The sequence below is a fragment of the Gavialis gangeticus genome, unplaced genomic scaffold, assembly GCF_001723915.1.
Source record: "Gavialis gangeticus isolate Ggan-Ray unplaced genomic scaffold, GavGan_comp1, whole genome shotgun sequence".
In the NCBI taxonomy this organism is placed as follows: domain Eukaryota; kingdom Metazoa; phylum Chordata; order Crocodylia; family Gavialidae; genus Gavialis; species Gavialis gangeticus.
In genome coordinates this window covers 31,318,796-31,344,772 of record NW_017729006.1, presented here as the reverse complement: position 1 = coordinate 31,344,772, position 25,977 = coordinate 31,318,796, and the positions used below count along the sequence as shown (strand labels likewise).

Here is a 25,977-nt window from a genome sequence, read left to right as displayed (position 1 = left end):
CCTACCTATGTGCCTCTTCTATGGACTCTGAGGAGCTCAGGGGCATATTTCAAATTCACATCAACAAGGGAACTAGGCTGTGTTATAAGGATTTTGTAAAACTGCTTCCTTTAGACTCTTGTAAGTAATCTCTTGGATATCCTACAGGCTTTCTTTCATAAAGCTTTCAACACAGAGTGGAGTGGGCTCTGTGTGTGTGTGAAGCTTCCCTGATTGAAATGCCAATATTCTCTCTCTCTGTGCTCTGAAATTTACTATCGCAATAAAATGGAAGCATTTTCCTGCATACCAAACTGAACTGGCTATGAAGAACCACCATTCAAAACTCTCATTTATTTCATGGATTCAGTTTAATTGACATCAGCATTCAATCCTTTCTACTGTCCTATTCATTGTCTCCCTCTCCTGGAGATTCAGAATAGATTCAGTGTGAAGCAAATGCATGTTAAATTGCAACAGTTCCCAAGATTACAAGAAAAAATCAAATTATAATTTGGAATGCTAATCTTTTTTGTTTTTCCTTCTGTTCTTTTGCATTGATATTACTTACATCACTCCTTCGACTGCCAATGTCTCTACAGAGGGAAAGTATGGTAGTAATTTTCTTCCCTGAACTCCATGTTTCTACTGCTGGAAGAATAATGCAAACCAATATGACTGAATAACTGGGAAAATAATTTATTCAACGTGTATTACAACAGTGGTCCACTGAAAAACAAACGTACAGATAATTTATTTGCACACTGAAAATGCGAACATCCTGTCAAATGCATAAAATGGGTTTATAGGAGAAAAACGACATTGTCAAATGAGTGGATCTGGGTGTGAGACAAGTGTCCATATTACCCATCTAGCTCAAATCAGAGGCTTTGACAGGGTGTGTATACAGGAGATGTTTAGCTCAGGTGATCAGGTAGGAACCACCAGGACGGAGAAACGCATCCCATGCTAAATGTATTCAGCTGGCACTATAATCCCTTACAGCAGATGGGCTGTGGGGAGTGTGGGGATCGAGGGTGGTAGTCCTACTGAATCCTACTGAGCCCTACTACAGAAATGGGGAGTGCAGCAGCAATTACCTTGAAAAGAATAGCACTTTTACTAGGACCTCTCTATGCATGACATAATTAATCTATTGCTGAAGAAAGCAATTATGTAAGTGCATAATTAAAAACTACAATGATGCATGCACGCAAGAGGCAAAAATAACATACATTTAGCCTACTTCACTTTGAAGCCCTAATATTGTTTTAACATACTATGGACTATGAAGAGTAAAGAACATTGCTTCATTGTAATCTTTTTCTAATCATGGAACAAATCCTGTTTTAGTTCCGCCTCTGATATTTATTATTTGTATTACAATGTTGTTTGTACAGGCCAAACGAAGTAGGCAATATGTTTAGGACTGAGATATTGCAAGTCCTTGGATGATCTTCTAAAAATATGGATTTGTCCTTGCTATAAAAAACCCCTTAGTGATTTAATCATAAATGATATAATAAAAAAGTGAGCACCATAGTCCAATGGATTTCCATGGCAGATGTCAAGTCACCCATAGGGACCACTATGGGCACATTGGGTCTGTAAGTCTCTATATCAGAAACTGCTGAACAAATAAAAGTCTGGATACCTCTTTTAACCTCAGTTCCACATTCAGCATAGATTTTTAAATAATTTTTTCTAAGTATTAGAGAAAGTATAATTTAGATCTACATTTTTAGATCATTTTCTCTAAATTTTTGTAGGACATTTACTAGTATGGCTACAGCGTTAGAATATCTACAGGCTATAAAGCACTTGATAAGAACAGCATTCTCCAATATGCTTTACAATAAGTTACTAAATAATGTAGCAGCATGTATTACTCATTCATTAAATATAAATAAATAATTTAAAAAATGAGCCTTAATTCAAAGTGCTACTGAAATTCCATCCAATCCTTCTGTTTGTTCCTACCCTTCTGAATACACCAAAGGAGAGCTTTTTGTTTAACTTCTCCATTTCTGAATTCCTCATACTCAATAACATTAAAAGAAAATTGAAACATAGTAGAAGGGTCATTATTTATTTAAGATTATTTCATTAAGAAAAAAAAAGACTCCTTGCTGTGAGAATTAACCTATTCTCAAAATGTTCACTGTCTTTTGAATCTTTTTTCTATGAGAGGATGTGGTCTGGGTAGTACAGTCTGTTCCTTTTTCAGTTAGCTGGCTTTGCTGTCACATATGAAGAGTCAGAACTGTGGCTTCACCTGGTGCCCTTGCTAAGGTGGTTTGAGATGTTAGTTAGGTGAAAGCTTCAGATGAAATCCGGTTCCCACAGACATCAATAGCAAAACTCCCATTAACTTTAAGGGAGCAGGATGTTACCCTTTGGGTTCAGATCACAGAACACAACCCAGCTTTCAGTATTTAATTACAAGGCTTCTTTGTTTAGCAATAATTTTTAAATGTCTACAAATTGTTATGTATCAACATGGATCAAAGTAGATTTTGACTTACGAATACAGAATGTGCACTTCCTTGGCATTTACAGTAATTTTAAAGCAGCCAAATTAATTCATATTAGTCATTTGTTTGTTATTTGTAAAAGGAACCCATTTTTTCCACTGCAGGTTACAAGTTAAGCCCACAGAATCCAGGGAGACTTATTTGTATTCTGTAGGGGAAAAACTGAGCTGAAGCAAGTGCTGGGTATTAGGGGTGTGTGAAGCGAGCCCTATTCGATTCAGATTCAGCCCAAATCAGGAACTGTGATTTGATTTGTTTATTCATATTACTGTCCCCGATTTGATTTGGCTGAATCTGAATCTGAAGATTTGATGCTGATTTGGACATAGACACAGCTTTAAATGTTTTTTCCTCAAGGTACCAGGTGTGGTTCATGAACACTGTGATGCTGAGGCATATGGAGCATCCCACAGGAGTGCGGGGTGGGGTGTGGGGGGGTGGGGCCCTACACATGCTCGATGGCGAACCCAGAAGTGGACTGGAAGTACTTCTAGTCCACTTCCAGGTCTGCCAGAGAGCTTGCTAGGCCCCCCCCCCGGCACTCCCCTGGCTTGGAGATCAGCTGTGGGGAAACCCCAGGTGCCCCCCCAGACCCAGGAGGCACCAGTTGCCAATCTGGGGGGGGGGTGCGGGGTGGCCCCCCCAGCGCGCTCTCCAGAGGACCCAGAAGTGGACCGGAAGTGCTTCTGGTCCACTTCCAGGACTGCTGCCAAGCATGATGGGGAGCCCCCCACACTTCTGTGGGACGCTCCATGTGTCCCAGCATCACAGCACTCATGAGCCACCTGCTACCTAGATGTATGTAGAAAATACATTTAAAGCTGTGTCTATGTCTGAATCACTGAATCTTTCTGAATTTCTCTGAATCAATTCAGAGGGTTCCGATTCAATTCGGAGAGATTAAAGGGTCCTCTGATTCAATTCGGATTCAGAGATTTGGCCACTGAATCGGGCCGAATCTCTGCCGAATCAAATCAGAGACTGAAGCTTCACACAGCCCTACTAGGTATTATTCTTCATTGTCATGGGGCATGTCTACACATGCAATTAATGCAAAGCAATAAACTCTGGAGCTTATTGCACCAGAGTTTATTGCTCCCAGGCATGCTGTTTGAATGTGCGCCCAGGACTGCAGCACGTTGAGCTGGGTTAGACCAACCCCAGCTAGCAGGGAGCCCTGGGTGCCAGCAGCCCCAGGGCTGCTTCCCTCTGGCTCAGCATGCTGTGGAGGGGCTGACTGGGGCATGATGGTGCTCCAGTGTAGGGATAGCCAGCAGGCAGAGCCCACACTGAAGCACCTTTGTGCCCCAGCTGAGACAGCATCTACACATGCACTGCTGTGGAGTAAAAAAACTCCATAGTAGGATAGTACTTGTATTTACAGTACTAGTAAGTACCAGTTACTATCCTGCTGTGGAGTTAGTTTGCTCCAGTCTAATAGGGGTGCATGAGTAGACGTACAACGTTTACTGAAGAGGTAATTATTCTACTCTGCAGTAAACATCTCGTGTAGATGCGCCCATGGAGTCTAAGGTAGAATTTACCCCAAACAGAAAGTTTATGGCTGAGTATCATGTTCATGTTTCTATACTATATGAGAAGTGTTGACACAGACTTAAATATAGTGTCTTATACCCACCACTTTTAATACAAGTTTTTTTCCGTTGAAGCTAGGAGCTTGAGAATTTTTTTAGTTAATGTAACAAGCATTCATTTACAGCTCTGGTACACATCTCCCCAACATAGCACAGTAAGATAAAAAGTGAAACAAATACACTTTTGAATAGATGGATGAATGAAATTTAAGACTTACACTGTAGAATAAATTTAGAATTTCATAAAGTGCCTTTTTTGTTGGGGAGAACTCATTAGATTATGAAAATTAATCATACTGTGCACAGTGCCCCACTAGCAAAACATCACTCACTACAAAATAATTCTTCTGTTGTTTTGGGACTTTGCATATATAGTAGATTGATGGTGATTCAGTCTTTATTGAGGTTTTTGGCTTGCATCTCATTTACGTTTATGTCTGCCAGATGGTTTTTATTTGTCTTTGTATTTCTGACTTTTTTTTAGATCTGGTGGCATCAAATTCCGTTCTGATTTGCAATCAGTCACCCACAGCATGGCATTAAGGGTTGGTTCCCCACTGGAGAAATAAACCCTGGTTTCCCGCAAGCCACGTTGTGACATTGAGTGCTACACCATGGGGTGGTTGGAAGGCAACTGTATGACTGCCTTCCTATTGTCTTTTTGAAACCAGAAATTTCTGGGATTGGAAAGGATATAAGACAGAGGGGTGCCATCCTTGAAAAAATTTTTAGAATTTCAAATAAGGAAAGACTCTTTTCAGTCGTAAACTGTTATGATTTTATGAATATGAGTCAGTTCACATGTCCTTTTGGGATACTATTTTGACAATGGCAATGCTTGAAAAAGAATTTGAGTATAGGGAATCTCAACATTGGTGTAACCCTGATGGCTCTTATGCATACAGGCAGACCAGCTAATATCCCTCCCTATCCTGTTTTTATTTGTCTTGCATGATCTGGTTAGTGGACAGAGCCACCGATACATGCAAAATGCTGATGTAACCAAAATACCTCAGCTACAAAGAGAGAAAGAGAGAGAGGAAAAATAAATCATTAAACAGCCATTGTCTCACATAAAACTGGGAGGCAAGAATAACAACTTACTTACGAAGCTCTTATTGCTTGTATGTTATCAGGGCAGTTCTGTTAGTACAATCCTTGTAAAAAGGAAAAAATAGACATGAGGTTTTATTAGTTCATAGAGACTGGATAATGTTTGACAAGGAGGAATGGGAGGTGGCAACATTCATTGCTTTTAACATATTTACATAGCACAACCACTTTGTGGCAAACTTTATTTTTGTTACCCTGATATAAATCTGGAACAACCCTGCTGGGTTGATGAAGAGAGTCTCTTCATATTGAAAGAGGTGAATAAGAGCAGTCCATTAGCCTAGGATCAAGGTCAGGTCTGAATCTGAGGCTGTACTTATCAGCTTATCTCCTCACACCTTGTGGCACCCTTTGAAGGCTTTCATTGCACCCCAGTGTATCACAGCGCCCTGGTTGAGAATCAGTGCAGTAAAGTGTTTGTCTAACCTTTTCTTGAAAATCTCTAGGGATGGGGACTCCACAACTTCCCTAAGGAGCCTGTTCCAATGCTACCTAGAGAAGTTGTGACCTTGATCCCAGGCTAATGGACTGCCCCAGTTTTCTGTAACTGGATTGGCTGCTGAGAGCACCACTTACCCCTTTTAAGCACATCTTCAGGCTCAGGCTGCAGTTATGCCTTGACAATAGCCTTGGTCTGCTCTGGCAAGCCTTATGCTCACAGCTTTTTCTGATTCCCTTGGCTCCTGTCTCACCTTCAGCTTTCCCCGACCCTCCTCTTGGATCTTCCCTGGAACTTGGTACCTGGCTCTCCGATTCATCTGGTTTCTGACCTCAGCTTGCACCCCAGACTACGTCTCTTGGATCCCCCTCTCGGCTCTCCTGGGACCTGGACCCATGTTCCCTGCTCCACTGATCTAGACCCTGACCTGATGCCCTGGAAACCTGTACCCCCACCTAGCTGACCTCTTGGTTGCCCTTCAGGGCTGGTCACCTATATCCTGGCTGAACCCTCACACTGTCTCTGCCTGGCTGTTTCTCCACCCCCACTGCCTGGCCCCTCTGCAAGAAAGTAAGCACTTTAATATATAAATTAGTTTTTGAAATTGGGTACCACTAAATTCACAGGAGTTATGAAGGGGTGCCCTAAGCTGGATAAGGTTGAGAACCACGGCTTTACAGGGATGATCCTGCCTTGAGACGGTCTGGACTAGATGACTGTATGTGGTTCCTTCTAGTCCAGGGAAGTCCAACATACGGCTTGTAGCCCAGATCCAGCCAGTGGAGCCTCTCTATCTGGCCTGCTGGTCCACTGGAAGTTGCAGGGAATGGCCTGCTGTGGAATTTGGGGCCCTTTGGCCCTGCTGGTCATGGCTGTCAGCAGTGAGCTCGATTCGTCACTGCTGCTGCTTGACCATTGCTGGGACATGGAACCTCTCCCCCGGACAACTTGCTCCCAGATCCCTCACCATGGCTGTACCCACTGCCACTGCAATAGCTATGATGATTGCCCCTATGGATCTGAGGACATATGAGGATTTCTGCAATCTAGATCCAGCCTGGGGCAACAGGCTAGTTTGCCAACCATCTTCTAGCCCTACTTTTTAATGATCCTAGGCTCTTATATTCAGTACAACAGAGTGAATATAAGTTGGTGTATCAAAAGTATGGTCAATATCCAAAGAAAACTGATTTGGCCAGTAGATGAGTCTTTGGTATACATTCCCAAGATGAGATGCTGATATTGGCTGGCTTTGTTTATAATTAGTTTTTTTCTATTTAAGCACTTAATTTTACTGAATCTTCCAACACTGATCTGAAATATTGGAACTCTACATTTCTCTGGAGCTCTACAGCACTATTTATCCTTTCTGAAATAGGCTGCTGGCATTTTATTTGCTAAAGAGTCTACCAAGCTTAGCGATGAAATGATAAAGAACTCTGCTTAGAGCAGCCCTGAAAATACTTGGCACATTTCTCAAGTAATGCAGCTGCTCATTTGTATTACACATTAGTCAAGTTTTACTATTTATAGGCCATTTCTTGCTGACATCTTTGTTTTGACACGTTCAGGCTCTAAGGTTGGATGAGGGATAAGGAGAGAGTTTTGATTTTGCATTCAGTAGACTTGATTCTCCCCTGAATTAAACAATCAAGGTTTTTATTACAGTGGCACCGCTTTTGAAGTCCATTAGCATGAGAGGAGAATCAAGTTTGTGTGTCATTAGCTTGCAGCTACCAAAATCTACTGTTGACACAACTCATAGGACTAGCATGTTGTTAAGACATATCAGCTTTTGTAGCTGACAGCATACAAATGAGTGATGTGACCAGCATCCTATGCAGATGCCATTGACAGCACAGCTATAGCTGAGTACCTGGATATCTGGGCTGGGGAAACTTGATGCATACAGCTTGGTGTGAATCTGGAGCCAGCCTCAAACTGGAGCCTGTGGAGCTATAGTGAGGGACTGTAATCATTCTGGCACCACACCTGAGCATGATGTAATAGCATTCAGAAATTTCATCATGCCTTTTCCCATTATGAGCATGATGTCTTTTTTTCCCACTTTGTAGAAGGTAAAAGCTGTTATGATTTTCTCTAAGCAGTCATTTTTCATTAGCTGTGGACAGAAACTGTATTTTAAAATGCACACATTTTTATAAAGAACAACATAGTAATTCAGGTGCTACAGACCCTTTATGAGTTCTGTATATCACCTTGTAATACTCTTGCACCAACATATAGACATGATTTTCAAGATTACCTTTAGGAGACTTGGGAAACTAGTTACATGCTGCTGCTGGAAAAAAAAAGAGGACAAAAGCATGTGTGAACACACTACTCTGAATAACTCATTAATAAAATGATAGTATGCACCTTCGCATATAGTTGCACCCACTGGATGACCAAGGAAGGTGTTTTCTCCAAAAATCCTTTTTCAGTTAGTTGCAGAGCTACATTTTGGCCTGTAGGTGTCATAGTCAGAATATGGAAAAATAAAACCCCAAACACTGGTGTATTCATATATAATAAAGATTACTGCAAAACAGTGTTGTCTGTGCATAAGCCTTATGTAGCAAAGCAACTGTGTCCTATTATATGAAACCAGGTGATGAAAAGAATCTCTCTATTTTCTACCTCCATGAAAGTGGGGATTAGATTCTTGGAATAAGCTGCATATTTTTTTCAGCATCTTGTCCCAAAGCCCCTGATTTGTTCTTGTCTGTCATGATTCTGGTCAACTTTCTACTTTTTTCCAGCCTCCAGTCTACATCCCTATCCTGTAAAATGTATGAAGTGGCTGAAGAGATTAAGGGTACATGTTACATTTTGATTCACCTAACTAGGGTGAGATTGATCTAAAGGCTCATATGTGCAGACACTTGGGGGGTTTAAATATGGTCAAGAATGGCAGGCCCCATGCAGGTGAACTAACTTAGATTGAGAACAGGTTAGCCTGCTCTATCAAACATCTGAGCACATTTAGAGTGCAGCCTTGGTGCTTGGAAAGCTCTGCTGCTCACCCCAGCCCTGGGGCCCACACTCTTCCAGCTCCCCCCCAACCCAGACCAAGTTATTTTTAGCCTCCTAACTCCCACCGTTCAGACCCACCAACCTCACTTGATCCTCCCAAACACACCCTGGACTCACTAACACCTTCTCTGGGCTCATCTGCCCCTACCCCTACCCCTACCGTGAGTTACTTAAATTGGGTTCCCAATGTGGCTCCCAGCATTGGTGAACGTCTGTACCTGTTACTCCTGATTTATTATCATGCAACTTAAAGCAAACTGCATGACTGTGGACAAGGGGCAGTGAATGTCTGTACACACCCTAAGAACTCTAAGAGAACAGTATGTTCCTCCTGTCCTTGGAGGAAGAGAATGGGGAATGGTTGAAATAATGTGGGCACAGGATGACGGTTTGATGACTACCAAGGAAAAAAATATCTTGGATGGAATCAAATAATCCTCAGACTGCAATTGTCTCAGGAAAAAATTATGACATTGAGTTAACATTAATTTAAAATTAAGATACAGTAGGATCTTACAGTCTGGATACCAAAGGATACCTTTAATAGACTTATTCAGGAATTAATGATTCCATCACTCCGATGCAACACTTGTTGTGGTGGGGTGAAACAACTACTCTGGCCCAGCAGTACTGCACTGATTTTTCCAGATGAAATTTCTATATCAATTCTAAGTTAGCAGGACTGAAGCTTTGTCAAGTAGAATTTGCCTCAGATGCTTGTAAAAAGCATAAAAGAATGAGCAAGTGAGGAGTGCCATTGTAAATATCAGTTCAAAATTCCTCATTGAGTAATTCCTTTGAAAAATAGGCAATGCTTTTTTGACCAGAGAGGAAATGCTTAATTCTGTATTCAAATGTATCATGCTGAGGAAAACTTTATTTTAAAGTAAACGAGAGAGAGAAATAAATTACTTATATACTTTGGTTGGCATGGTTAGTTTCCTGTTAGGAAATAAGCATGCATCAAGAATCCTTTTTCCTACATGAGAAGAGAAATAGTAAGCCTTTCTGGGATGTCCCTGAAAAGCATCTTCTCAGACTGGAAATCTAAAATAATAGAGAATACATTATAAGAATCTGCAAGCCCAGTTCTAATCTGCTAACAAAAACATTACACACAAAAATGAGAGTGCCTCAGTACAGCACAAGAAGACATCATTGTCACACTTATTGGCATGGATAATCATCGTTAGAAGCATGCAACTCCACGCAATATTATTCATTGTACTGTGAAATTATACACTGCTCTCTTTAATTACTTCTTCGTCAATAATTACCTTTAAACATTAATTTTAACCTTAAATGCTAAAGACATCCAAACATTTTTAAGTTTGTACCTACATCCTAATTTTGCAGCCTGGACTTTCTTCAGATAATGATTGAAATTTAGTTATACCACAGGCATTTCTATAGCTGTCTATAGATTTAAGTGATTCTAATAAAAATGATCTGAAATACTGGTGCTTGTGGATTTTTGAGGTCTACAACATAGCTTCACATAACTACCTGAAATAGGAGTGTGGCTTTTTATTTGCTAAAGAGGCAAACCACATTTGAAAGTGATATTAAAAGGTTACAGACTGTTTCAATCTATTATTTAAATTAGACAACAATGGCTGACCTGGATTTGCTTGGTTTCAAACATTTAAAAATCTTGGCATTTAAGCCGGCACAACTGGCTTTGATGTTCATACTCTGCCACTGTCCTGTTGATAATCTACCTATATTGTAATGTCTTTGCTTCATAGTGTTAACCCTTTGATAACCATAGCATTTATTAACCTATCCGGTCATGCTTTAGATTAGGATCCTGGGAGAATCTTCTATGATATGAACCTGTATCTTGTCTACAGTCAGCCATTGGGAGGATTTGGTGAACACTTTAGTAAAAGAGTAGCACCTTGGTTTTATGGAAAGTGAACATAATCAACACTCTTAAACTGCTGAAGAACTGTTTTCCCAAGAAAAAGGAACCAAAACTGGTTCCTTTAATTTTTCAGTGAAACGTTAGGTTCTGAGACTAGCCAAACTGTCTAGTCATTCTGACAATATAGAGATCTGAGCATGTTGTTTCGCATTCCTGAGTCCTTCAGTGCCTGAGAAAAGCAACACAGTGCACTCATGCTAGGGGAGGTGTACCTCACTTTCTTATGCAGGGATCCCTTCTGCTCAACCTAGCGGAAGAATGATTGACTGTGGAGGCTTGACCTTCTACTTACTGTAGGTAGAAGAAACAGCCTAAAACTTGTTCCTTGAGGCTACCTTTAGAAGGTGCTCAATCTCTCTTGAGATGCGTAGTGATTGACTCGATGTCCGCTGAAGTAAAGGAAAAAACTCTCACTGGCTTCAGTGGGGATCAGATCAGACACTGAAGCTGGGGGAAAGGCGGAGGGGGGAGAGTTAAGAGGACTTCTTGTATCTCAGTATAAAGTTTGATTTTGTACAGAAAATAGCAATCTGATTAGAGTAAACCTTACATTGGATAATGTCTTAATAGAAGCAGTGCCAAATTTGGATCAGATTAAGAGGAAATGGGAAAAATGAAATTAATTATCAATCATAATTCAATAAATAACATGGACTATCCTCCCTATACTTCCCACTTATTTGATACTACTATATAGGTATAGAGCAGGGGTGGGCAAAATGTGGCCCAGGAGCTGGATGCAGCCCGCCAGGCCATTCTATCCAGCTCGCGGGGCCCCCTAAAAAATTTAGAAAATTAATATTTATCTGCCCTAGGCTGCATGTCATGGGGCCCTCGATGGCTTGCCAAAACTCAGTAAGCAGCTCTTTGCCCAAAATAATTGCCTGCCCCTGGTATAGAGCCACCTGCATTTAGATTTAGAACGCTGCTGATATCAAAGGCAAGGCTTTATGAGTGTGATTGTAATAAAAAATAGCCTGGAAAAAATTCTGTAGAAAATAAAGACTGAAATCATTGGGATTCTTAGATATTTTTTGTGTTCCTTCTCTGCAGCTTCATAGATTTCATAGACATTAGGGCTGGAAGGGACCTCGGAAGATCTTCGAGTCTAGCCCTCTGCCTAGAGCTAGAGATTTTTTTCCTGTACTTAGAGATATTTTAGTTTCCTTGCTTTTAACTAGCCACTGGCTCTTTCTTGGGCTATGAAACTTATTGTAGCCGTTGGAAGAAAATTGTAAGAAAGACCTTTTGCCAAAGACTACTCTCCTTTCACCACCCCCCCAGGACATTGTATTAAGCAGAAGTATCAATGGTTAGGAGAGAAAAAGATCACATCTTTGTTTTTTATTCTTCTTTAAAAACCAACAAGATACACAACAAGAACATTTCTGACTTTTTGGCATAAAAAAGCAGCAGAGCAGGGATCTGGTTTAGCAGCCTTTATTTATGCAGGAAAGGAATACTCATACAAGTAGTCCCATTGCTGTCAGTAGGACAACTTGCCTGAGCAAAAATTGAAGAATCAGATGCCTGTGGTGTCTTCTTACAAAAGAATGACCCCCCCACAACCCAGTCCCGCCACAACACAACACAACACAACACAACACAACACAACACAACACCTGCTGAAGTTTTTGTGATTCAAAAGCCCCTGTCAGTTGGGAAAATTAAACTGGCCCCATGGAGCGGAGGCTCCAGTGACTAATTAGGACCTGCTTTACCAATGTCTTGTGTCAGATGAAAAACCTAAGGCTTATTGGCAAGTGTCCTTGTCAGGAAAGTGTCCTGTAAGGAAAACTTTACAAGATTTCTTTGTGACAGGCATAATTTCTCACTATGCGTTTGTGTGTGTGTGTGGGGGGCGGGGGGAAATCTCTTAAAGGTGTTTCAAGTCACCTGTAACTTTACAACGAGGTGGTTTTTTTTGTTGTTTTTTTTTAATGCCGCTAGGAGTAAGGTTTGTTAGATGCAACATATCTCCATCACATTTTGACTCGATATATTTTTGTATTACATTCCTGCAAGCAGCAAGATATCCCTGTTTGGTTTTTGTCAAATTATTATTTATTTAAGGCTTTTCTATAGCTTAATGATGCCCCTATTCTTCTATGGAATATTTCTACAGACAGAATTTGAGAGCCTGCTGTTCAGATGTGCTGTATTTTCCTAGCAGTGAACAATCACCATTGTTGGCTGCTAGAAAAAAAAATTCAGCACCACACCATGGCCTCTGCTCGACAGAACATAATGTGAAAAATGTTATCTTATTATTATTATTATTATTTTTAAGAACTGTTGTCAAGGTATTGCTGTTGGTTGGCTATCATACAAGTTCCCTTGGTATAAATATATACGTATACAAAAGTTTGGTTCCCAGCTGAGCTCCAGCAATAAGGACGGACATGGATTATATATTTTTAAATTATTTACAGCTTGACAGTGTCTGTGGCTTTAAATTATTGATGCCAGTGACAGCAACTGTCAATGAGACAAAGCTTCCACTGAAAGCAGAGGCAGCAGCAAGCTACATATGCTGGGGACTTGTTCAGCTCAGCGCTTCTAGTCCTTTTCAGTAAGGAAAAGTGTCATTGTTCCTTCATCTTAGTTCACCTGCAAGAGATAATTATTAAAGGAGAAGTTTTGCACTATAGCTTTTGATTACAGAACTCTAAATACAACCAGAGTGCTCTAAATGACTGTCAAGAATGTCAAACTCATTTCAGTAAATGACAGAGTAATGAAAGCTTTCATCATTTTATATGCAAAGGCATAGCAATAAAATACCCTGCTGCACTGGTAGGATCCCCCTGTGTGCCAGGAGAGTTTGGGGAGGCATTTTTGCTTCCATGACACACAGTACTTTCTGCAGCTGTCTCTGGGGCAACCTGTGTTCAGGGCAGTGATTATTGTACAAAAATCCGAGTTTCTTCAGAAGTGCTGGAGTATCATCTAATGATTTCGGAGGAGGGACTCAGGTCTCAGTTTGTATAGCAGCTATAGTCACGAGGACCACAGATCATCCTTTTTCCTTATTATTGCCACTCTTTCTCTCTGACCTGTGCTGCTGTATCCTTCTGAATCTGTTCCTGTGTCTGATAGCTTCTAGTTATTTAAGATACAGAAGGGCATGCCTTGGCCTTAGTGTGTTAGCATGGGGTCTTATTTAGGTCTTTCATTTTCATTTTAGAAATGGGAGATCCCAGAGATTTGCAGTAAGAGTGCAGTTACTGAAAAGGTCAGAAAGAGAAAAAACAAACAGTGTTTGGATCTGGAATGTTGTTTGGGCCCATTACTACTAAAATGAGAGAAGATTCCTTCTGTGAAAACATCAGTGAACAGTGTGTGTACAATATACTTACTTGCTGAGGGGAAAAGAATTGTCTGGGATGTGAAATTACCTCCTGTACTATGTTGGGGATCAGGTGCTGTATTGGACAAAGACAAGTGCTGCATTAATAGTGGGGAAATGACTGAAGAATGAATTGCAGTAGAGACGGAGAATCGCATATGTCCTCTTTTTATCCATGGAGGGGAACCAGAAGTCTTTTCTTATGTTGTGGTTCTCAGAACAATGCTATTTTGAAATATCTATGAGATTAATCTGTAGGCGGACACATGTTTAATTTTGTAATCCAGCATTTTCCATGCTGCACAAGATGAGAAAGAGTCCACTTTATCATTATGGGTTGGGTTAAATCCTACTGACTGATGGAACTGTGTTTATTGGGGTGTTGTGAGTCTGTCTGCACTACTACCATGATGAACCTAAAACACTGCTGAGAACCACTCTCTTCCCTCTTGCTCTCCATCAGTGCATATCAAAGCCCAGTGTCTACATAGTATAGACTTTTTATTGCAGTTTTGAGAACATGCCAAAAAGCACAGGTGAGAGACAGCCCTGAGAAACTCTGGGAATATCCTCTGGGCTTCTTCTGACTTGTTTCATATCCATTTTCTGGTCTTTGGCATGCACTGAGTAGAAGCAAGTGGTGAGGGAGGCCAGATCCCAGCCAGTACTTCCTCCTGGGTTCAGAGGCAGTGTGGATGGGGACTGGAAGAGAACTAGTACCAAAATGAGAAAGGCTGAGAGAGAAGGAGACAAGGAGGCACTAGAGACAGCAGAGTGGCACTGGTAGCACAACCCTGAGAAAAAAGCTATGCGAGAGAGGTTTTTTGGCTAAGTACTCATTCATAGAATCATAGAAAAGTAGGGTTGGAAGGGACCTCAGGAAGTCATCTAGTCGAATCCCCTGCTCAAAGCAGGAACACCCCCAATTACATCATCCTGGCCAAGGCTTTGTCTAGCTAGGTCTTAAAAACCTCCAAGGATGGAGCTCCCACAGAATCACTAGGTAATTCATTCCAGTGCTTTACTACCCTCCTAGTGAGAAAGTTTTTCCTAATATCTAACCTAAACTTCCCTTGCAGCAACTTGAGACCATCGCTCCTTGTTCTGTCATCTGCCACCACTGACAACAGTCTAGCTCTATCCTCTTTTGAACCCCACTTCAGGTCGTTAAAAGGCTGCTATTAAATCTCCTCTCAGTCTTCTTTTCTCCGGACTAAATAAGCCCAGTTCCCTCAGCCTCTCCTCAGAAGTCATGTGCCTCAGTGCCCTCACCATTTTCACTGCCTTCCATTGGACTCTCTCCAGTTTGTCCACATCCTTTCTGTAGTGGGGGGCCAAAAACTGGATACAGTAATCCAGATGTGGCCTCATCAGTGCCAAATAGAGGGGAATAATAACTTGCCTCAATCTGCTGGCAACGTTCTTACTAATACAGCCCAGTATGCTGTTAGCCTTCTTAGCAACAAGGACACACTGTTGGCTTATATTCAGCTTATTGTCCACTGAAACCCCCAGGTCCTTTTCTGCAGAGCTTCTGCTTAGCCAGTCAGTCCCCAGCCTGTATTAGTGCATGGGATTGTTCCATCCTAAGTGTAGGAGCCTGCACATGTCCTTATTGAACATCATGAGATTTATTTTGGTCCAATCCTCCAATTTGTCTAGGTCTGTCTGAATCCTAGCCCTACCCTCTAGTATATCTACTACTTCCCCCACCTTGGTGTCACCTGTAAAGCCATCTTCCAGGTCCCTAACAAAGATATTGAGCAAAACCGATCATGGGCGACTTGTGCCTCCCAAGTCTGCGGGGGCACTAGATCGCCGATGGGGGTGGAGTGGGGGGGGAAGAGTCCTCTAGCAGCCTATCACCAAGCCCAGAACCACCAGCAGGGAAACCGGAAGTGCATTTCCACCAGCACTTGCGGTTTCGTGGTTGGCACTTCCAGGGGGTGCATGGCCAATCTCAGGGGTGCACATGCACCCACGTGCACCTGCTATGTGTCACCAGTGAAACCGACCCCAGGACCAACCCCTGGGGCCCTTGATCCTGGCTTTCAACTAGATATTGAGCCATTGATTACTACCCTTTGAGCCTGATGATCCAGCCAGTTTTGTATCCACCTTACAGTCCATTCATCCAACCCATACTTCCTTTAGCTTGCTGGAGAGAATGCTGTGGGAGACTGTATCAAAAACCTTGCTAAAGTCAAGGTATATCACATCCACTGTTTTACCTGAACCCACAGAGCCAGTCATCTCATCATAGAGGCAATCAGGTTGGTCAGGCATGACTTCCCCTTAGTGAATCCATGCTGACTGTTCCTAATCACCTTGTTCTCCTCAAAGTGTTTTGAGGACCTACTTCATGATTTTTCCAGGGACTGAGGTGAGGCTGACTGGTTTGTAGTTCCCCAGATGCTCTTCCTGCCCTTTCTTAAAGTTGGGCAGTATCTTTGCCGTTGAAGAAGGGTTTGGGATGGTCAGTAAAGAAACTGTCTCCCTTTGTTGGATTCCTCTGGTGCACAGGGGAGCGGGACTTTGGTCATGCTTTGTGAACAAACAGGACTGCAATATTTGGCTTCATCATTTGTTTCTCCATCTACCAGGAACAACCTGAACTTTGGCTAATTGTTTGAGTCAGAAGGGGATTCCAGGGAAATCCATTCTTCTCTCATATAGCTCATATAACTCTTACACAGCTCTGCCACCATTTACTTTAGAGCAATGACTACTATTTCAGATAAGAGTTTGTGCCAGGTTGGCAGTGACCTTCTGTTTTCAGTAGCCTGCAGAGATCTGTCTAATTGTGGGCTTAATCCCGTTCCCACTGAAGTCAGTGGTAATAACATCACAGACAGAAGGAACAGGCTCTCTCTTTGATTCCACCTGTAATACCGTAAGTCAAGGGTCAACAACATGTGGTCCATGGGCCAGATTCGGCCCCCAGCTAGTGCCCTAATTCCTAGAAGCACCTTCTTTGTTATTGTCATAAAGATCTATGATTGAATTTACCTAATTCCCAGTGCCAGTAGAAAGCATAGAAAGCAATAATTTCAGAGATTACAGTAGCTCCTGGGGACAGAGGATCTTGCACCTCACCCTCACCCACACCACTTACTCAGAATTTGCCCAAGAAACAAGGTCTGCGGCACTGTCAATTTAACATAATCTGTTTTCCATTCATATTTCTGAATGATGCCTATAATGAAGAGAATACATCTGCACTGTCATTCAAACAAAACTTTGAACACACAGGGTGCATTTAGACAAGCGTGCATGTGCTGTCTGAGGCACTGCAAACTGTGCAATGCATGTGCACCGGTTCACCATGCTGCTAATTTGCAGTGCAGCACCAGACTTTGACACGGGCAGATTACAGCATCAAAAAAACCAAACCAAACCAAACCAATCCAAACCAAACACCTGCCTCAAAAGAAGCAGTATGGTGCATGCTCTGGCTGCCATCCTGGCTCTGAGCAGCTGGCTCAGTGCTGCTGCTGCCCAGGAGGCTCCCAGGACTCCAGGTAAGGCTGCTGGGGCTAGCACAGGTGCTGGCCCCAATCTCCCCTCCCCTACTCGGGGCACTTTGCCACATGTTTGAGTATGCATGCAGGGGCATGCTCAGGGACACTGCTTTTTGTCCTGTGGCAAATGTGTTTCCCTGCACATGTGCTCTCGTTGGGATGTACCCACAGTGTTTTTTTCCGGGAATAAAAGGACAAACATTTATTTTGGTCTCTTGACTGCTAGGATTTTACGTAGAAATTTAATGAGCTGTAGCTGTGCACACCAGATGGCGCTGAAAGACTTCAGATTAGATACCTTCCTAAATCCAGCACAGTAATTTTGTCACTTTCCCTTGGAGAATATGGGAAATTTGTGTTAAAAGGAACTATAAATTACATACATGCAGATGTTATATGTGGCTGCAGTCTTATCTGGGAATGACAGAGACATTAACCATTTATTTATTAGGTTACTTCAGTGGATAATTAACTGCCTGCAACTTTGGGGATCAGGATGGGTGAAATTAATTGCAGCTTATGGGGCTTACCTAAGACCCTTTGTGCCACCTACATGTCTGCCTTTTAACTAAGTTGTGGTTAGGATCTTGTAGGAGCCTTTGCAGTGGGCTGAATTTCAACCTGCCTAAATAAGTAACCCATTAAAAGCTACTTGTGTGACAGGGAGAGGTATTTCAAGTTAGAGAGGCAGGGTGCTCTTATAGGGAAGGATTCCAAAGCATAAGAAGTGGCTAATTTGATTTTTTTCCTATCCTAGCTCTTACTTTCTCTTCCTCTTGCCTTCCTGGCACTGATGAGAATAAGAATCCAACCCACAAACACAGGCACATATGTACGCACACGAAAAACGTGACAATTTCTCTGACAGTACTGACATTCTCAGGATCATGTGATCTTGTCTATGTTAAATTATAAGATGTTTATACCTTACACACAAATTTTTTTTCTCTTTCACTGAGAAAAAAAATTAGCAACCAAAATCTCAGACTCACAGCATAGATCAACATCTTCAAACTTAGGTGCATGCAGCAAGAAACCATTCCTAGATACATTCCTAAATAATGGATTTAGAGATATAGATTTGGACTCTCATGTTCAAAACATTTAACCATAGAGTTTTAAAAGAAAGCTTTAATATTTAATAAAACCCCTCAACCTTTTGATTCAATTGCATAGTGAGTTAATAGAGGATAAAAAGAAGTGTTGAAATGGTTTTGTTAACCTTGTGGAGGTAACCAAAGCTGTACTGGACACCAAGACAAACTTAGCCAATAAAGAACTGATAAAGGACTAAAAAGTGCATAGATCAGAAACATTTCTGTTGCCAGTCAATGCAGATTTTGAAAAGTAACATTTAATTCTCTATTTCCCCTTCCTATAAAATACAAAGCCAATGATAATAAATAGATGCATGTGAAAACTTTAATGTTAAATTAGCAAATTAAAAAAATCAGTTTTATTTTTTTGGAAGTGATTAACTTCTACAAAATGAGCATGAAATTTCAGTGCAAGGTAAAAACCAGAACCATTTCTGAGTAAAGTTACATGAGATTCACTCCAAAAAAGTTCTATTTTTAAATCAAACCCATATCATTTGTCAAATTTCCATTCTAGAGACTCAGAATTCAAAATCCCTTCCAGGTAATATTAATTCACAAAAGAAACACAGTTGTTTTGCATGCTTTCAATGGGACAATGGCCACCAAGTGAAAAGTTCCACAATAAAAAGTGCAAGCGTCAACCCATCCAAAAATATACCTTTCCCCAAAGATTTTGAACCATAATGAAATGATGAATGTTTTCACAAATGAATAAGTGATATGGAGAAATATCAAGGGATTACAATATTGGATTAATATTCATATATCTTATTTTGAAGCAGTGACAATATAATTTTATTAAACTACTAGAGACAATTTGGACTATCATTAAGAATGTATTTGCAAGTCATCAAGTTGCTTTGTTTTTCAAAATAGTCTTAATTTGCAATTACAGAATGCTTGTAATAACCTGCCTAGTTAATTCTCTTTAATCGTGTCATAGGAAATGTATAGATACACTCCTTACTCCAAAACAGAGATCAAACCTGTGAAATATCAAAAGCTATGTCACATGTCAAGTTTGTTATGTCTTGCAGCTCTGTATCTGCATGTTCATATATTGTATCGGAAACAGGATTCAATTATCTTCCTTTCTTGGGTGGCTATTTAACTGATTGTGACTTCTCCCTTCTGGGCAGACACACCATCCCTAGCAGGAGCTGTTTAGAGCACTGTATTGACTGTGAGGTTTGTACACAGCAACATCACTTCTCACTACATTTAAAAGAATTCTTTGCATACTTTGCTTTCTCCCTCCTCTCAAATCTTTCTAACAGTTCAAATGGCTTCCCAGGATGCTGTTACTGTTGGAGCAGTTGTAGCTATTCTTATTTTCTTTATGGTTTCTATACTTGCAAATTGGATTTAATGGACTTCCTTGGAGATTAAGGCCAGATTCTCTCCTGTGCTTAGTACAGAAAAAGTTGTCTGCTCTTATTCTGCAGTATGTGAAAGCTAAATTGGAACACTTAACCCTATTCATTACACTCAGGTGTAGGAATAGGAACAGGGACAATTAGTACCTGAGGCATGAGAAGTCCCGATTCCTAGTTAATCAAAACATTTAGATAATTGTGGGTGGGGGAAAATAGGGCCTTTATGGAGCCTGCAAACCTACTCATAACAGACAGACCCCCACTTGGGGTCATAGCCCTTCATTTGGGAAATGCTGTGCTGGAGCTCAGAGTGATTCAGCCATGCCCTAGCTCTGCCCCTCACATGCACCTAAGCAATAGTGGGATTCAGTAGGGCACTAAGCTAACCATGCTGGTAGCGCTACAGATGTGATTGTCACAGCAATACAGAAGAACACCTTTCCACCTGGTGACCTGCAGGCCATAAGTCGTCCAGAAATTAATATGTTGCTCCCCAGGCTCCTACCCAGTCACCACCTTGCTTATCACTCTGACTGCTGGTGCAGCCAGGGTCTGTAGGCTCCTTGCTCCTTCAGCTCTTGCTTCCTGCTCTTGCCTTGGCAGCAGGGTGACACAGCCCACGGCACCAGGGGAACTGAGGTAGGGCCACGTGTGCATGTGGTATGGAGTTAGGGGGTGCTGCCTATGTGCATGGTGCAATAGCTGCCCCTATCCACCATGCAGTGGTGACAAGAGAGGCTGTCCACACACAGGATACAGCATTTTGCAGGAAGGGGAGCTGTTTACAGTGCAGGGAGGAAAGTGCTGCCCGTGTGCACAGAGCCGTGGCTACTCATGTCCAATGCAGTGGTGTGTATGTGGGGGGGGGGGAGCTCCTGCCCACATGGTGCAGCTGGGGGAGTGCAGCTTGGGGGCCTGTGGCTTGCATTAGTGCAACCCCTCGCATTGTGAGGCCTGCACTGGTGTGGCCTATGCAGTGTGTGATCCGTGGCCACTTAGAAATTGGACAGCCCCATAGGAGAGAATGTGACCCTCTGTTTAGTGTCTGACTAGGAAAAGCAGGCACTGTAGCAGTGCAGGTTTCCTCTCTTGGATCATGCACATATTTCAGCCCTGTTCTTCAAAGGAGCACCTCTGGCAGTGAGACAAGAGAGCAGAATCTATGGCCAGGAAATCCTTGGGCTCTTCCCTCAGTTACCAAGAGTACTAATTGTGAAATGGACACCAGTCCACCAAGAAATTAGCTGCCATCAATAATGCATACCAAAGGATCACATGCTTCATAGATCTTTAGGCTAAACTCATTGCATACAGTACGCATTCCTACATTCCCCACCCCCACCCATAAGAGGTCAGGGGCATCCCACACCTGTCCCCCTCCAGTCCCTGTCTCATGCCAAAGGGCTGTGTGCACCACGTTTTTTCCTCTGCTATGTGCTCTGACTGTCCCTCACAGCTCTCTGACATTATGCCGTACTTCCCTGTACCCCATGTCATGGACTCTTTGCTTCCCTTTCTCCCAATTTTCCCACTCATTTAAAAAATGAGTTTCCCAGACAGAGCAGTCTGGGCAGGCACTGCAAAGCCCTCGGTGTTGTTATGCACAGTCAGTTGGAACCAGACATTGAGCAAAGCAGAACTTTTGCAAAAACTTTAAGCACTTAATGATCACTGAATACCACTTGGGACTAGGAGTAAAAAGGAAGAAGAAAACAGCCTCAGTGGAAGAGCTGAAACTCTCTGGAAACTTGGAGAACAACTGAAGAGAAGATTTAAACAGCACTTTGCTTTGTATTTGCAACCAATGGGTGAAAACAGAAAATGAAGACAGACAGAATGTGGCCTTATTTCTGAGAACAGCTAGCTTGAAAGTACTTGATGTGTTTAACAGTTTTCAGTTAACTCAGGCAAAGGCTAGCTCTGAAAAGAGAGAAATTTGAGTACCATTCTTCATGTAAAAATAAAATACAAGAGGGAGATGTTTTTAAACAGGGACTACAAAAAGAAGGTGAAACCATGAAGGAGTTCATGATAGGTCTAAGGATGAAGGGCCGATCTGACAATTTTGAGGGATTAACAAAGTTGCTAATAGAAAACCGGATCCTATTAGTGACTAAAAATGGGAACAAAACAATTCTGAGAGAGATTACAGGCAGAGCTAGAATTAACTCTTGACATAGCAATTAGAATTTACCAAGGGAAGTTGGTCATGCCATCCAGAATGAAGCTTAGAGATGGGGCTCTGACCCTGGAGACGTGATGCAGAATGCTGTGCGGGATTGGAGGCAAAAAGGTAGGCAGGGTTCAGAGGCCAGCAAAAACAACCATGGAACTGCACGTCGTGGTAATCAACACAAGTCAAGGACATGGGAAAAGATACAAGGACTGTAGTGGATTATATGGTTTAAAGAGGGTTGTAAGTGCCTGTGAAGTGTCCATAGCAGGGATAAAAAGGTCAATGACAACACCACTAATCAGGTGAATTTTTCATTTGAGCAAGGGACACTATTAGAGTAGATGAATGGATGGTGATCCCTAAGGGGTAATAGTAACATGGTAAATTTGTGAAGGTCCATGTGTTTAGGCAGTTTGCAGTGACACTTAGCTTTAAATCTGTAACCACTATAGTACATATTATCTTCTGCCTAATGGGTTGATAGGAAACAAAAAAGCATAGAGCAACTGCTGAAAAAAAACTGGGCTCCTTGACCTTCTGGGATTTCATAGTGTCAGGATACTGGCAGTAAGCTCCAGTCAGCCTGTTTAGCTAGCAGTAATACGTTAGGTCATTTATCCCTACCCACCACCTGTTTGGATAGCATGCCTCTGGTGACTGCTCATCATTAACTACTCAACTCTCACACTCCCGAATGTGACTGTTGCCTCATTTCCTTATTCCTGATTTCTGTCTCTTGGCTTTTGTTCCCCAGCCTGGACCCACTGGTCTCAGTCATGGCCCTAACCACTGAGCAAGTCCACTCACAGGGAGCCAACAAACCAGGCTGGAATAATCTACCTGCTGTGTTGCCTGTAAGATGGGATCCTGAAAAACTTGGGAATCTGCCTAATCATGAGCCTGGGGACTTGGATTTCCAGTCTTCTGACTCAACCTGCCAGGAGGGCTGGTTGTAAGACCCAAGAGCCTGGAAGTTGTCTATAACCTATGGCCCATGACCTAGGTCCCCCATTAATGCATGAGGCAGGCCTGTGTGCTCTTTGAATTTCATAGGAATTGACATCTTCCCACGGAATGTTTCAATGTACATGACTCAGTCTTTGTTTTTCCATTAGGAAACAGTCTGCCACAATGCAAGTGCTTACTACCATGAATAGTGCTCATGACTGAGTAATTCCAATGAACTCACTCTAACTTCTAAAATCAGTGACATAAAATTAATAGGGCCCAACTCTAATGGTTTAGATGACTTCATTTGGCTCAGGATCTGAGGGACATCTACTATTGGATCAGCCCTGCTCTAATTTGCAACCGTTTGCAGGGTCCCCTATACCACTGGGGAAATCAGAGATTGCTGGTGTACAGCAGCTCTTTGGCTAGGGTCACTTCTCTTAGAAACTCTACTATGCCAAGAGGAAATTCAGAGAAAGTCACAAAGACATGTCCATTAGCCCTGCACCACACAGGGATTTTCCTGTACTATTTAGACAATTGACTAAATTGTCTTTCAGTGCTTTGTTTTGGCAGGAATCAGCCCCAGAGGGACCAGAATCTGGCTCAATATCTTTCATAGGCACCACAATTAGAGGCTAATCACTGCTATACTCACAATAATAAGCATACATAGATGCCTTGCCTATGCTTGCTAGATGCATTAGCAAGAAGTGGCCCTTTATCAGAATACTGTAAGATGTAATAGGAATATATGTTGTAGTATAGTATACTTATTTCTATAAAAAAATTAAAAGAAAACCCACACCAAGTTCTTTTCTTATGGCTATACAGTTCTCTCTTCTGGCTCTGATTTCCATGGTGCGGTCTTTATTGCCACATCTACCTTTGAACAACATTTCAGAAGACAAATTCTGACTTATTGCCTTCCCTATTCTGATTTATTGCCATACCAAACTCTTACTACCTTACCAATTCTGACTTATTGCCATACTAAATCTTCCCATGAGAGACCTTCCCTTTCTGTCTTTAGCTCTGTTTATATCAGTTAAACTTGCTGATTGCCAAGAGAAATTAAGAAAATACAACGATAATTTCTGTTGCTGACAGGTCTTTTAAATATTAGTGAAAGATGTGTTTCTGGAACAATTTTCTGTCTTTCCTTCTCTACCCCCTACCCAAACTGTACCCTGACCTTGCAGTGCATCTGGATCAAATTTACAGTGATGTAATTGGAAAAGCATCGTGTATGAATGTATCCCACTGATGGAAATTAAGCCGCATGAGTATTTTGCTGTTGTTGTTGATTTAAGGTGAACATAGCAGTATGACTCTTGAGTATCAGAATGAAGTAGAGTATACCACTACATAGTAATAACATTTGTATTTGACCTTAAGAGGTGATGTTCAGAACATTCTATTTCAAAAAGTCATCTTAAAAATCTTGTTTTTCTGTTTTCCACAAATATTTCAGGAATTTGTGTCTGCAATACTCTCTTGTTTATTTGAGACATGCTCCTGGCTAGAGGCTAGATTTGCTGCAGATATAAATGGAAGCCAGCACAGAAGCTGCCCTAAATTTTCCAGAAAGATGATATTTTGAAGAGTAGAAACAGAAGTTTTAAGATGTAGTTTTGTGATCTAGCCTGCATATGTATAAGGATAGGCAGAAGTGTTCATTTATAGATTTGAAAGACCGCATTCTGAGTATAACTATGCCAGTAAACAAAAATACATTTATCTTGCATGTTGTGCACAAATGATAATTACAACTTTCTCATCAACAGATTCTGCAGAGGAAGGGAAAAATTCTGACAGAAAGAGAAATGCCACTTTCCAATACTCCAAAGTATAGACAGAAAACACACCACCTGATGCTATCCACTGTGTTACTTATCACTGTTTACTCTATCCTGGTGTATTACATGATGGTTCAACTAAGGTTGTGTTGATACTGTTACCATACTGGATATCAATAGATTGCAATACTGATAACAACTAGCACTGTGCAAGTTGTATAAGGTTTTTTTTTTTCCCATAAGCAAGTGGTCCATTCCTCTGTACAGACAATACAAAAATTTTGTTGGCAGTGGGTAATTTTGAAGCCAAGAATGCCAAGCTCCATTGAGGTCTTTCCAAGGCTTGAAAAACTACAGCATCACTTAATCTTGAGTTGTTTAATGTCTCCTCTGGTAATCACTGTCCCCTCCTGTTATAATACAGGTAGACTGCTGTGACTCTATTAGCTGTTCTCTCTGGAATTTCACTACAAGTGATTGCTAGAACAAGGAGTGTATATTACAGAACTACAGCGAGAAGGGACAAGCTGCTAAATGTGGCTTGTCATGTCACTGAGACCTACCAGCTGATCAGAAATTAGTAGTATTCTTATTTCTTCTTTTTCAAGGCAAAGGCAAACTAGTTCAGCTCTAGTATTTGTATGGTCTGAGTTGTGGTGAATAGAATGCTTCTTTTTAATTTTAAAAAAGTGATTATTAGAGGATTATTCTTGTAATTCAAAATTTCATAGTTTCATAGTTTCAACTAAAACTTTTAGTCTCACCTAAAAGTTCCTGTTCTATTTACACTTCGGTATGCACATTTTCTTACAACTTACATCAGGTATCTTTATTCCCAAACACAGGATTTTCCCTTTCAGAATACTTGCACTGACTTGTCAAGTCAAATTCAAGGAATCTTTCTTAATAAGTTAGTTATTCATCTTAATATATTTTTTACTTCAGGACCTCCCTGAGCCTCCTTCACTTGATCTCCATTTTCCTAATTCTGATCCTACCATTTGTCTGAAACTGCTTTTGCTAAAGGTCACCGAAGTCTTCCGCCTGGGCAAAACCCAAAGCCAAGAGGGTCTTGTCTGGTC

The 25,977-nt window shown here is 41.5% G+C and overlaps 1 long non-coding RNA gene across 1 annotated transcript in view; it reads left to right on the top strand.

The window, feature by feature from the left end:
- The window catches only part of LOC109291868, a 44,704-nt gene extending 19,090 nt beyond the window's left edge, over window positions 1-25,614 (top strand). The window contains exons 2-3 of the long non-coding RNA XR_002095967.1: window positions 22,900-22,999; window positions 24,884-25,614. This is a non-coding gene — a long non-coding RNA (uncharacterized LOC109291868). The remainder of the gene's footprint in view (window positions 1-22,899; window positions 23,000-24,883) is intronic.
- Window positions 25,615-25,977: the final 363 nt, after the last annotated feature.